This window comes from Solanum pennellii, chromosome 5 (assembly GCF_001406875.1).
Source record: "Solanum pennellii chromosome 5, SPENNV200".
Classification (NCBI taxonomy): domain Eukaryota; kingdom Viridiplantae; phylum Streptophyta; class Magnoliopsida; order Solanales; family Solanaceae; genus Solanum; species Solanum pennellii.
Window position 1 is genome coordinate 13,626,914 of NC_028641.1, and position 15,143 is coordinate 13,642,056.

Consider the following 15,143-nt stretch of genomic DNA (forward strand, 5'->3'; position numbering starts at 1 on the left):
ATATATATATATATATATATATATATATATATATATACATATACATATACATATTAACAACGTTTAAATATATTGTGTTCATCATAAATTTATAATACATTACGTATATCGCAATATATTACATTAAATGATGTATCTTATCGATACATTGTGTAAATATTACATTCAAAAGCATAAAAGAGTAAAGCTTTTTGTAATTTTTTTAAATAATAATTTTACTTAAAATTATGCTAAAATAAACTATACATAATTTGCTAAAACTTAATGTTATTAAACCCGTAACACAACATAGACTATATTAATTAGTATTCAAATAACAATTTTTAGTGCATATTTCCTCTGTCCAGTAATACTTATTCAATATTGACTTAATATATTTTTTTTTAAAATTATAAATAAAAAAATAATTTTATTATATTATCATTTATATATAATTAACTAAGTACATTGTCTTGAAAAATATAATAGAAAAATGATTATAATTAATGATAAGAATAAATTAAAAATTGAGTGTAAAATTAATCATTAATTTCATAAAATAAGCAAATACTTCCTTTGTCTGTTTTTATATGTCATCTTTTTAGTATACCTGCATTAAGAAATGGTGTAACTATACACTTTTATACTTATTTAATGTTTTCTTAAGTCAATTTTATAATAAATAAAATTAATTAACTATTCTATTAAGAATATAATAGATAAAATATAATAATTTATATATAAATTTTATAAAATAATAAATATTATAATTTAGCTATTTATAAAAATAACATATAAAACATAATAAAAAAAATATTTTTAAATATCTCAAAATAATATAATAAATAACTATGTAATTAAATAAAAAGGAAGTACATGAGAGATTCATTTAATCTAAACAATGTTGTATTGTTCCAAAGGTCATCAAAACTGGAAAATGTATGGCGGCGCTCTTCTTTTCGCCAGTCAAGATTACCACCTTTGCCTAAATGAACTTGCGACTTTTATTCAAGTTCCTCAATTCTAGATTAAAGTTTGATTTTTAGTTTTTTCTAATTATTTAAAATAATTAATTGTTTAAAATTTACTATTTGATTTTTTTATTATTTCTCTTTTCTATTGAAGTTTTATAATTTTTTATTCTTGTCGTTGGTATTTACTTGTTAAATATTTTCGATTCATTATTTTGTCATTGTTGACCAATCAAGGGAGAATAATTTTTTTCTATCTTATTATACCCTGAATTTATTAATATTGAGTTAATATCAATAAAAAATATAGAATTTAAATATGTTTAAAAATATCAAGTCCTGATGGTAAAATGGTAAAATCATTAATCAATCATTGTTTTTAATATTTGCATCAAATTAAGTTAAAAGAGACATAGGGAGTAAGAGATAGATTGCACTAATTATAAATATTATATTTATAATTTCATAAAAAATAATAATAAAAATTATGATTTAAATTATATTTTAAAATATTTCTCTTAATAAATGTATATTATCTCGCAAATTCAATTGATAAAAGAAGTAATCTATATTTATCAAACGTTGTCTTAAATTTCTAGTTTCCAATTTATTGATGAAGGGAAGGAAAAACCATTAAGTATCATAGTGTAGCTGCATATGTGTTATTTATGAGCTAATTTATTATATATTTTAGACATTTGGAATCAAGTTTTATAATTTTGATACAGAATTTTTTAAGTATTTTGAAGTGAAATTTAAATATTTTTAAATTTTATCGTCATAATTATTGACACTTTTTAAAAAAGATATAAAAAAATATTTAATATTTTTACATAATTTGAGACAAGAAGAGTATCTTACCAGAACAATGTTCAGTCATTTAATAAAATCTGAATAGAACTTTTATATCCATTTATGTTTACTTGACATATTTAGATTTTGATATATTTATTAAAAAATTATACATAATTATTTTACCACACCACTCTATTCACTATTAACTATTGTTTTGTATTAAATCTTGGAACAAACATTTGGGAATTAGTGCTTAATGCTCAGAGTAAGACATAAAAAAAATATTCCTCCTTTTAGGATACCTTAAAATGACAAATTAAAAAAAATTAAAATAATAACCAAATAAAAAAGAATCTATAAATGCATACGCATCATCTCCTTATTAAAAAAACAAAAAATAATATAATAAATAAAAAGGTAACACGTTTTCTAACTTTTTCGTTACTTCTAAATTTCTTATTCCATTGATGAATACATATAGTCCACAATTTTGGACTAACAATAGTTAATAAGTTGCAACTTTTCCACGTACATTGAATTCATTCCTGGTGATTTTTCTAGTGCACATGAGCTCTTTATTTTGAACAAAAAGCATATTTTACTCCATTAGGGTTGGTGGCAGACTGACACTTTGACTGGCTTATTAAATCAATCCTTCTAGACATTTTTTTTTATTATTATTTGATGATGGTGTTTTATTAATTCATTTTTTCTAGAAATGGTAACTAGTGTACAAAAAAGAATTAGATGAGGTGACTTCAATATGAAGATTGCTCTTACCAAGCCATAAATCAAAATAATCAGGACAAGGACCAAGAAGTGATCAAACAGTCAACCCCAAAATATATACAGAAAATATAACGATTTTATTGGATTTAAATTTATAAATTAACTTGGATTATATTAAATTTAAGAAAATAGTTCAAGGTATATGACAATTTGAGATAAAATTAAATGAGTCACTAGAATCATGACAAGTGTCAAAGTTATGTGATTATCCAAAGTATAATTAAATAAACCACTAAAATCATGTCACTTGTCAAAGTTATGTGGCAATCTAAATCAAATTAAATAAGCTACTAAGATCATGTCACATGTTAAAGTTAAGTAGCAATTCAAGTCAAATTTAACAAGCCACTAGAATGATGTCGCGAGTTAAAGTTATATGACAATTCAAGTCAAATTACATGAATCACTACAAACATGTCACATATATATATGACATGTTCCGATCAATCAAATCAAAGTTTTTTCACATAGGAATGTGATTTGTCAGTTCAAATCGACCAATCAAATCACACAAGTACCTCGCCCCCACAGCTAAATAAGCGTTCTCATTATTCTTAGATGGAGGAGTTCAAAAGAACAAGAAGCAAGAAGAGAGCTCGTGGATCAAATGTTGCCAATTCTCTACAAGCTGCAAGTTCAAGCAATTAAGTTCAAGATCAACAACAAAGAAAAATATCAAGACAATCAAGATCAAGTTACTTGTTCATATGCATTATTCGTCATAACCATACAAGTGTTCGTAACGAATAATTCAAACCCAAATTCAAAGACGAAGATTTAAGATCAAGTTATTCAATCCCTTGACTCTAAATCAAATTCAGGTCCAATATATTTCACATTACTCGAAGAATCAGAGGATTGTCATGGAGATTGTAACATGCACTACTTTAACACCCTGACTTCGAGAAGGTCAAAATAGCAAGTTTCACCAGCCTTTGGTGTCCATTGACGGAGGCCAACCAAGACATGTAGACTGAGTCACGTGGGTTTGGTCCGTGGATTGGCTACCCAAAAGGGGTCATGGGACCATGAACCAGGACCGTACCAACATACCGTCGTTGGGTCCACGGTCCGTGGATTATGACCCCTAAATCCACTTTCTGGCCAGGAAGGATAGACTAGCAGGAAGGGCCGTCGGTCCAAGATGTCATGGGTAGGTCGACAATTACTTTTAGGGGTATTTGGGTCTTTTCTTAATTATTTTATCCCTATACTACATCGTTTTACCCTTCATCTATAGACCTATATAAGTGATTTATTTCAACCCCCAAGTTAGTTCATTCACTTCATTCTCTTCAAAATCAACAAATTAAGTTTAGTCTTTCTCTCCTAAGGATATTTCTCTCTCTAAAAGCTTGAAGAAGAAGATTCTAGCTAGGGTCCAAGATCAAACCTCCATTCTTCAAATACTTTGGGTTTTGATATCAAGGTATGATAGTTTTCATCCATGGATTTCTTCCATTCGTGGAGTTCCCAAATTTTCCTATTTTCAAAGTTAGAATCTCCAATTGAGTTAGTATTTTCTTCATTGCCATGAATTCTCTTCAATGTTGATTTAAATGATTGAATTATGATCTCTTATGTATGGATTGATTAAATACTATGTTTTCTTTTATGATAATTCCTCATGAACCCATGTAAATCTCATTTTTTCCAATTATGATGATGTGATAGTGTTTTTGAATTATGAAAGAGGAGATTATGAAATTAAGCATGTTATTATGAATATTATGTATATGTTTTAAGGTTGTTTTGACAATAAAGTATCAATGATGATGTTTTTGTTGTGTAGTTGAAAGGATTTCTCATATACACATGAAAGTATGATTGTGAATTTCTTTTGACATAGTAAGGATTCTAAGGTTGAAAGGTTTTCTCACCTAATTGAATCAAATATAAAGAGCTATCCTAATGAAACCTAGCTTGAATTGGATACTTAATTGTACTTTTCCATGAATTATTTATGACTTAGATCGGATTGACCAAATGATGTGCCATTCCATGGATAATAAGAACAAGTAAGAACTGACTATTTTGTGAATTTTATGCTTAACACCACGATGATATTGAGATCGAAGCTCTCCTGTTAGTAGAGGTCGAGCTTATAGAAGCAATCTCCTTATCCCTTACCTATGTGCCACCATAGGATGTTGTCTATATAGACATTAGCTGCTGCACCCACTTAAGCTAGAAGTTCATGGTCCTTACCTTGGCAAGTAAGACAACCCTTTTCGGTGTGAGATACACTAGAGGATTGTGTTATAGCTCATATGGTCTCTATGTCGGTTAAGGCTACTTTCCACAATTATAATGAACTAAGATTACTTCAAGAAGTATCTCATATGTGTCAAAAGGTTCTAAAGGTATTAGCCTGTGAGGGAGAGAAAGAGAGCATCTAATTTCTTTTCGTAGAAAAAGATGAATATTACACCAAAACGGAACTGGTGATCTTTGTCCTTGGATAAAGATCAATGGACGTTTTTCTCTGAAAAAAGGAAGGGGGGAAGAACGAAAAAAAAGCAAGACTTAGGGATTTAAGTATTATTTGGGGCATGAACTCGTTTGGTATGCGCTTAGACGGATTGGGTTATTATTGTTTGGACTGAAAATGGATCTGAACTGAATTCTTTTTGGCATTTTCCTTTTTTTCTTTAAATTATTTTGGGCTTCCAACTTAATAACTAGTATAATATATATTAAAAGATGACAATTAATAATTTACATAAGAAAAATATTAATATCACGACTTTATGCTAATATAATATACAAATAAAAAATATACTTTAAATAATTTAATAAATACGAAAGTTGAAATAAAATGACAAAATTGATTATTTAAGAAAAGAGGTGTAAAAATTGATAATTGTAATTTCGATGATAAAATATATAATTTTAGTAGTAATTATAAAATATAACAACGACGATAATAATAGTAATGATTAATAGCCATAGTAATAAAGAAAGTTTTGAAAATAATAATTTGTTAGGTTATAAATTTAGAAGCTCTAATACAATGAATTTAGAAGAAAGGAGGGTTAAAATTTGGTGTCAACAGGGACAATTGGGGAGGTAGCCTTGGACATGCTCATTAGTCTTGCTACCTTTTTCATATTCTTTCAAGTCATGGACATTCCTTCTTTATACAACCTATTGCTTGGTCACCCATGGATACATATGGATGGAGTGGTGCCTTCCCCTCTTCATCAATTTTGAAATTTTGAATGATAGCAGGAGAAAGTGATATTACAAGGGGAACGAGAGCATCCTATCTATGTGGTCGAAGGGAGATATCATCTAGATGGAGAGCGAGTTTCCATATGGCGAAGCTTGTCGGCAATGTTGAGGGAAATCCATGGTATAACCAAAAGATCTTGGATATGATGCGCACGCTTGGCTTTGAGATTTGGAAAGGTTTGGGTTCAGATTACAAGGAGTTGTTGAACCCATAAAATCTATTTCTAAGTCGACACTCTTGGTTGGGCTACAACTATGAAGAGTGGCTTAATTGGCGGCCACCTATAGATGGCTACTATTACCTATTGAAGAAGCTCATACCACCACTGCACTAGTCATTTCGATCTTTCGGGTTCATGAGTAGTGTCACTTATGAGCTTCTAGAGGGAATGAAGGGTTTTTCCTTAACAAAGAGAAATACATAGAAGAGCTTCGATGTCGTTATCAATGAGGAGGAGGAGAAAGGGGACCCTAGAAGAATCAAGAAAGCAAAAACCAGAGCTTTCAATAATAACATTAGAACAAGACACTTCTCACATGACAACTAGTTTTGAAGTGGATTTTTCCAAATCAAGATGAGTTAAAGGGTAAATTCGCATCGAACTGGCAATGTCTATACATAATCTTTCAGGTGTTGACATGTAGAGAATGCCTACTAGAAAAAATGAATGGTGAAACTTTTCCTAGACGTATCAACTTAGATGTTGGGAAAATAATACTATATCTAAGATTTGATTTATGCTCTTTAGATTGTAATTTGTAATTACATTAGACATGATTTCCGTTTAAGCAGAAATACATAGGCGATCCTAAGAAGTTTGATCTCGTCCTTATAAAATTCCTAGTTTCCTTGATTATGTAAGCGGTGTAGATTTTTCTGAAGGGTCTCAAAATTTTTATGAAAAAGAGCATTCTCTCGCAAACCGTAAAATTCGGGCATAATTTTGTGGAGGATCTGAAAAATTCATAGCAAGCGATCCAAAACGCACAACAACAATGAAATAGTAGAGTTCTATAATTGGGCAGAAATTTTTGAATGATTTATAAATTTATGCGATGTATATCGAAATCGAAAGGAACTCTCCCAATCGCCCGTTGTAAAGTCTCAATATGTGTCATGATGAAGGATTTTACAACATTTTAAACAACTAACATTTTCATAGTCTTCAAAATATTTTTTTACAAAAAATTTATTTTTTACTATTTTTATATCGCCTAAAAGAAAATGCCCAAAAAGATCTGGATGGTAAGGAGAAAAGGAGCATGCCAACAAAATAGAGATACAAATGAACCTGTCTCATTTATAAACTCACAATTTTCATTTGAGTGCACAAAGACATGTATATATGCAAGAAGAAATTTCAATATCGCCTGAACAATCATCACTAAATAGCGTTCTGTCCTGCCAATAAAATGAGGGAACAAGCTACTTTTGATATGTTAGTCTTGACAATCGCCAACAAATGACACTCTATTCTTCTAGTAAAATGAAGGATCATGCTACTTTATACTCATAATTGTAATATTGAGCTTGACAACTCCCACTAAATGACACTCTTTCATTTCAATAAGATGAAGAACCAGACTACTTTGATATATATTGATCTCGACAATCACCATAAAATGACGCTCTATCCTTTCAATCATACAAATGATCAATTTACTTTATACTAAGCCCGACAATCGCCAGTAAACAGAATCCGGTTCTTCCAATTTTATGAAGGTATAAGATATTTCATATTCTCAACTACTATATTGGGCATGAAATGACACTCGGGCCTCCCAATAAGGTGAAATTCTAAGCTATTTTTCGCTCTCAAGCGTTACATACTCAAAAATTGTATTTGCCCGAAGATTGCACTGTGCTTGAGAATTGCATCTTCCTGAGAAATTAAATGTGCTTAAAAAGTAAATATACCCAAAGACTATGTTGTTCCCAATAATTATATGTGCCCAAAAAATTACATGTGCCCAAAGATTGCATTGTGCTCGAGAATTTTATGTGTTTGAGAAATAGGATAAGCTGGAGAAATTGAATTTTGCTTGAATATTGCGTCGTTCATGAAAATTACACGTGATTGACAAATGGATTGTTCTCAAAATATTGCATGTTCCCCAATATTTCATTGATCCTCTCAATTGTATGTCCCCAAGAGATTACATGCGTTTGAGAAATTGCATTGTGTCCAAAGATTGCATTGTGCCAGAAGAGTACATATACCAGAGAAATGCATTGTGATCGAGATATTGCATGTTCCCAAATAGTTCACTATGCTCGATAATTGCATATTCCCGAAAAGTTGCATGTCCCCGAGAAATTACATTGTGCTTGAAGATCGCATCTACTCGACTGTTACATATCTTTTTGAAATTTAACTCAGATATATTTAATTGTTTCTGTGTGAAATATATTTATTCACTCTTTCATTATTGAGTAAAAAATGTGCATTTTTTAAAATAAATTTCATATTTTAATTTGTAGATTTTAAGAGAAAACTGCAAAGAGTAATTGGGTAATTTGGAGTAAGAAATATGGTTATCTTATAATGTGTATCGATTACCACAACTTGAAGAAAGTCACCATGAAGAATAATTATCCCCAACCAAGAACTTCTTATATTTTTGACCAAATCCATGGTGCCATCTATTTCTCTAAGATAGACCTCAATTTCGATTATCATCAGTTCAAAGTGAGGAGAAAGTTACATTTCGAGAACAACATTCAGGACATCTATAGTAATTATGAGTTTGTTGTAGTATACTTTTGTTTGAGTAATTCTCATGGAACACTCATAGATCTTATGATAGAGTATTTAAACACTATTTGTATATGTTTGTCATTGTATTCATCGATGACATCGTGATTTACTCGAGGAATAAGGAGAATCATGTCAATCATCTAAAAGAAGTCCTCGAAACTCTCAATGACTGAGAATTATATGCCAAATTTTCTAAGTGTGAGTTCTGGCTTGAATTTGTAGCGTTCTTAGGCCACATTATGTCTGGCAAAGGAATTCGAGTCGACACTTATAAGATTGAGGTAGTGCGGAATTGACCTAAACCACCTCCCAACTGATATTGATATAATTCTTGGGGTTGGCTGGTTACTATAGAAGATCGTTGAGGGATTTTCATATATTTCTTCCCCATTGACTAAGTTGACCATCAAAGTTGTCGTATGTAAGAAGAGAAACTTATACAAACTTTTCTTTTTGGGATCCAATCTTACTGGGCAGAATTATTTCTTATTCGTACAAAAGTTGTTAAGGTGATCGATGAATTATGTTGTAGCTATTTATGGTCTAGAGAGTGGCATATCACCAAGAAAACTCTTGTAGCCTAGGAGTAAACTTGTTGCCTTAAATCATCTTAAGGCATGCGACTGCATAATATACAATTATGGAACCATGTAGCAGTGACAAATATGTTTTGGGAATTGGCTAATAACACATAAAAACTATGGATCAAGTGGATACATGTTGTTTTATATAAGGGACCAGAACACACAGACTCCCCATAGTCAAGCGAATTGGATGACTAGAAAGATTATGGGCGCAAAAACATAGTTGATTAAATGCAGCAAATGATAGCAAGTAAGGGAGCTTGACCAAACAGATTTACTTATTTCTGGTAGGGGACCAATCCAGGGTAGGATGAAAATGCCTTGTTGATAAGCTCAAGCCACACCTCCCTAAAGAAGTATAAGCGGTCATAATCAAGTAGAGGACCCAACTAGTAGGTTGTGGTCGGTCCCACGAGGAAAATGGTCTATACTTTACTTTAAGTCTATTTAGCCAATGTCTTTCCGAAAACAAGTAATTAAAGGAGAGGGGGGGGGGGGTTATGAAACAAGTTTCTTAAACAATCTCAGTCAACAAGTAGACGAAAATAAATGTTGATCTTTTATCAAGTTGTGAGGATAACTAGGGTATATGTGTTCCCCACAAGTTCATAACGCCGTATTCCTTGCAATAGTAACTCTTTCCTAGTGTTTTACATGTAAAGCGGCAAGTTATGTATCTCTAAATCCTTGGTCCAGCATCTAGAGAATTTCACCCCGTACCTTGGTTCGGGTATGTGTTTACAAACTACTAACCCTTACCTTTACCTCATATTAGACATCATATTCCATTTGTGGCTTAGTTATTACTTTGCACCAATCGACACTAGCCTAGTAGATAGTATCACACTTAATCTATGTTGATAATTCTTTTCCTATTCCTACCTCCTTGGTCCGGTAAGTAGCAAAAAGGTGAGTTCTAATGCGTACACTCGTTAAAAAGATTTCTAAGCGAAAGAATTATCAATACATGCAAAAACACTATTTGAAAGTTGCTTAATTGCTAGGATTACTTTGTTAATTACCCATGGTTCCCACAACCCTAGTTGTGGATTTAGTTACCCATGCTAGCAAGATCAAAATTAATAATATTGAATAAAGAAATCATGAACTTACTTAACAATACAAAGAAACCCAGAAATTCAACTTGAAATTGCAACAAAGTAGCTTCAAAACATATTCGGAAATTAATTAAATGCCCAAAGTTTGCAACCAACAATCTCCAACACAAAATAGAACAACAATAATAGTAGCTAACCCAAAAATGAGGTTTAATCCCCTATTTATTGAAAACATAGTCCTAAAGAAAAAGGAATTGAAAAAAAGGAAAGTTTTGTCCAGAAACGCGACTGCAATCGACGACCTCACTGAATCGACGATCCGTCGATTGCCTCCGTCAGTCCATACTTGGAATTATTTTTCTTCACCGAATAGAACCTTCTCTGAATGAAACAACGGACCAGCAGTAAAGTCCGTCGATCCACCTACGGCCTGTCGGTTCTCCTCCGTCATCCCACACTTAGAATCTTGAAAAGTCAGGTACTGGAACCTTCTCTGAACCAATCGACGGTTCACTAGTATGGTCGGTCGATTAATCGACGGACCATCATTTGTGCTCGTAGTTCCACGCTTGGTCAAAATATCATGATATTCTCCTTTATCCTGAACTGCCCATCGACGGTCACCACCTACAGTCCGTCGATGAGACGGCGGACCATCGATGGCTCTTGTAGGTCTCAATCTGCACTTTTTCCAAGCTGCCTTATGCGTTTTCAACCTGGATATCTTTCATACAAAATAAGACACAAAAATTGTTAAAACTACTACAAAAAGGCTCTAGACACACACAACTCTTAAGCAAAATGAATTGAAAACACCGTGCGACCACGGTACATCACTTGTGCTTAGAAAATGGAACCACACCTAAAGAGTGCTTTATTATTTGGCTCATTATCCATAAGAAGTTGGCAACAACATAATGACTAACTACATGGGGTCTGAATGTACCTACATGTGTGTTAATCTAGAGCGAGGAAGAATCTACTGATCACTTATTTGGGTAATGCCTATTCCCATATGTATGTGGAACATATTACTTTTGTGGATCCAGCAAGCCTTTCCAGTTTCAGATTGAAATTTGTTTATACAATGGAGTATTCAACATGGAAAAGAGAATTCATATCAATCTCAAATATTTAAAATTATTTTGACAGAATGTGTGTATGGGTTGTGGATTGAAAGGAACAATATAGTATTTGTGACCAAGAGTAGACATGTGGAAAGTATGGCCAATGAACTAGCCTACATAACTAGTGTTAGATCCCAACCTAGCATTAGAAATATTTTGCTTAGATATAATAAGTACTAAGCAATAGAGATATGTTAGAGCTCTAATACATTGTGATCCATCTAAGAACCAAGCATGATATGTTGGCAGCTGAATTGTAATATCTTTCTACTGGTTATTAAATACAATTGTTAGTTACCAAAAAATATATATTATAACCGATACCCAAGTATGTGAAAGATGAAGATTTTGAAGAAAGTCGTGATCACTCATTTCACAATTATAATAATTGAAGTAGTAAAAGCATATCTTTGAAATTATTATAAAATAACAATGAAAAAAATAGAAATGAAAAATCCGGCAATTGGGGAGAAACAACAATGAATATTAGATAAGTACTTGTGAAACTTAAAATTGTTAAGAAGGGAGTGGCGTTTGAGGGTGGGATGAGGTTGGGGGATTGTAATACCTTATAATTAAATAAGGGAATACTTTTTCTTTAATTGTTTTTTAAAATAGGTTAAATAAGTTATTTGCCTTGAAAAAAAAAGAAAATAAAAAGAAGATGAAAAATCATGGGCTTAGCCCAATAGTTACGTGAAAATACAAATAGAAATTTGGGGCTGGGAATTCTGCGTTTCTATAAGCAAAAATCAAACACAAAAAAAAACTTAACAGATAGAGATAACGAAAAAAGGAGGAAGAGCGACGAAGGGAGGGTATACACAGAAGAGAATTCATCGAGTTCAAGGTAAATCTTCTTGTTCCATGGTTGTTTTGCCAAGATTTTCTATAGACTAGATAATCTACTTTGGGGTGTTAATTTAGTGAGAAAAGTTGATGAGTAAGTTATGAATATTGACCGATGTCAGGAGATATTGCATCAATGAAATCACTTATGACTTGAATAACTATAATTTAGCAATTTGATGGACAAAAGAGTCCAAAAGGGTTGGAAATATGTATCTTTGTTTATGAATTAGCCTTAACATGAAATAACTCGAGAGTTGATAAGATATGATTATAGATTGATCGAAGGAAGCTTTACAGATGGTTCGAGTGATGAGTTTGGTAATTCAACACGAGTATTATGAGTAGTAATCTTACCATGATTTGAGTTTTATAGCTTTTATAATTTATACATGGTTTATAAAGTGATTGATTTACAGAAATATTTTGAAGTTGCATATGAGACAAATATTTTACTTGATGTGATACCGAAATAGTTATTCGAGATGAACTCATCTTTATAAGATATAACTATTAATACTTGAAATATGATTAGAGTTATCAAAAGAGTTCAAAATTTACTTGAGAAATAGTATTTTGACATATATTTTGAACAAAATTTTATATACTATGACTAATAAGAACTTGAATGTCTTATACCGTTTTGAAATGTTTCTTCTGATTACAAAGAAAAGTATAAATAAGAGTAGACCTTGATGAATTTTATAGCTAACGACGGGTTCGTTAGACCTGGTGCACCTAGTTACACACTATCGATAAAGCCATTTCTAGTGGGAATGTAGAACTAGCATACTGTTATCGATATCCCTCGAGTAGGGATCTACTTGTCATGATTGAGGAGCACCCCTAGATGTAACCTACACCTTCATCCTCGAAGAGGTCTTAGACAAGCCCTTATCATACTTCATTGCATTTCATAGGTAAACGAAAACACGAAAAAATTAAAACTTTACATATGAATTTAACATCGACTTCTCATATATTAAAAATAGTCTACAATTGTCTCACACAAACCTTCTAATATAAGAATGCAAGATTTGGGACATAGCCCTTACAATATTACAAAATGTATCAGAAGATAATACAACAGTCTTTACAAGATTAGAAATAGAACAAAGTCATTAAACTAATCAAATAACATGAGCTAGAATGGTAGGTTTCGTCCTCAGACTTGAGGACTCACCAACTTGGGATTCTATCCAAGCTTCTTGAAATTTGGCCTTGAAACTCTACAATGGTCGAACCTACATAATTTTAGAATAGAGATAATGTCGGTTAGTACAAACCACATATACTAAGTATGAATATATGCAAGTAAACCAATTGAAAATATGCACAAAAGGGCATTTTAGTTATAAGCATGCCAAGTTACTTTGAAAGTTTTCATGCACATTCCAAGAATATAGTCAAGTCCATAACATAATCACAACAAGACATTTTCATATTACATGTTCAAGAGAAACAATATAATAAAGCCATAAGCAATATTTCATCAATACATCACAATACCTTTACCCATAATCCCAATTCAAGTCAACTAGTGCAATGTCTATGTGAAGCCCCACAACCCCATATAAACTAAGTAAATTAAGAAAGAGACCATAATCATTGCCTTTACATCATATGACATCATTAGTCAACCTCATAGATAACAATTTAGACCAACAACATGAATATCAAGTGAAACTAACTTCATATGAGACCAATATTATATCGAATCAACATTATGCATTTGATTCATAACATATGTATATAAATAAAATACCCTAGGACTTATCCCCTCAAGGTCCACATGTGAGATGCATAGGTAAAGTCTTATTACCTTACCTACAACAGTATACCTCTCAAGTCATCTTAGTTATTATGCATCTTTTTACCTACATTCATTCATTTTACTTTCGGAAAACTTTGCCATAACTGACGTGAGATCATTTGAGCCAAAAATGGAATCCGGTGTCAAGCCCTCACACCGAAAAGAGGGCATGCTACTTGTGAATGTAGGACATATACATCATAATAGCGTCTATGTGGATCCACTTGCTAGGTTTCATATGGGGGCACATAGTTAAGGAACTAAGAGGTTGTTACTAGAAACCCTCTTTATGCTAATTAGCATTGTAGTTTCCACCTCATGAGAGACATAGTGTGAACCTCCCTTCCTTTGTGAAGGAACACCTCCCATTGTCAAGTTCACTAGGTGCTAAGGTAAATTCCCTTTATAAAGAACCTTTATGTGTTTCTTAAACATTAGTTCATAAGATAGGCCCTAGGGGATTAACCCCTTATATAACATGTTCATGGCTCATATGTTACATGATGAGATTGTCCTTTCATCAAAACAAACATCACGTGGGATCATTACTTCATAACATAGTCATAAGATGTACACGAGAATCACCTCCAATTCCATAGAGTCACACACCTATTATCATCATATCACAATTCAGCACATTCATAACCTGATCATACCTTCTTAACTTCATCATTAATATTTCAATTAATTAACATTACCAAAGATAAACCAACAATAACATAATAGCAATACTAGTTCATAACCTTGGAGGTCTTACCAATGACCTCCACGAAATCCATTCAATACCCCATTTCAAATCAATGATATACACATATTCACCCTCAACCTATTATCCTCATCATACAACAACCAATTATATAAGAACACCCTTAATTTCACTATCCCTAGCCATCAATTTACATACTCCAAAAGTTCGGGTTAAGGAAAAGAGACATCCATGGACTCTTCAAGAAATATATCAAAACCCATCAATTAAGCATCAATATAAAATTTAACAATCCTAAAAAATCATTAATCATCATAATTAGTCAACAATTTCAGTTTTAGAAGAAAACCAAATTGTAAAGAAAACCCTTGAGTTTGTGATTTTTGAAATAATCTTTGAATGGACCTCTTGGGGAAAGAATCCCAAGAGTGAAAGTATCCATACCTTAGGAAGACTTATCAACGAAATTGAGTAAGGAA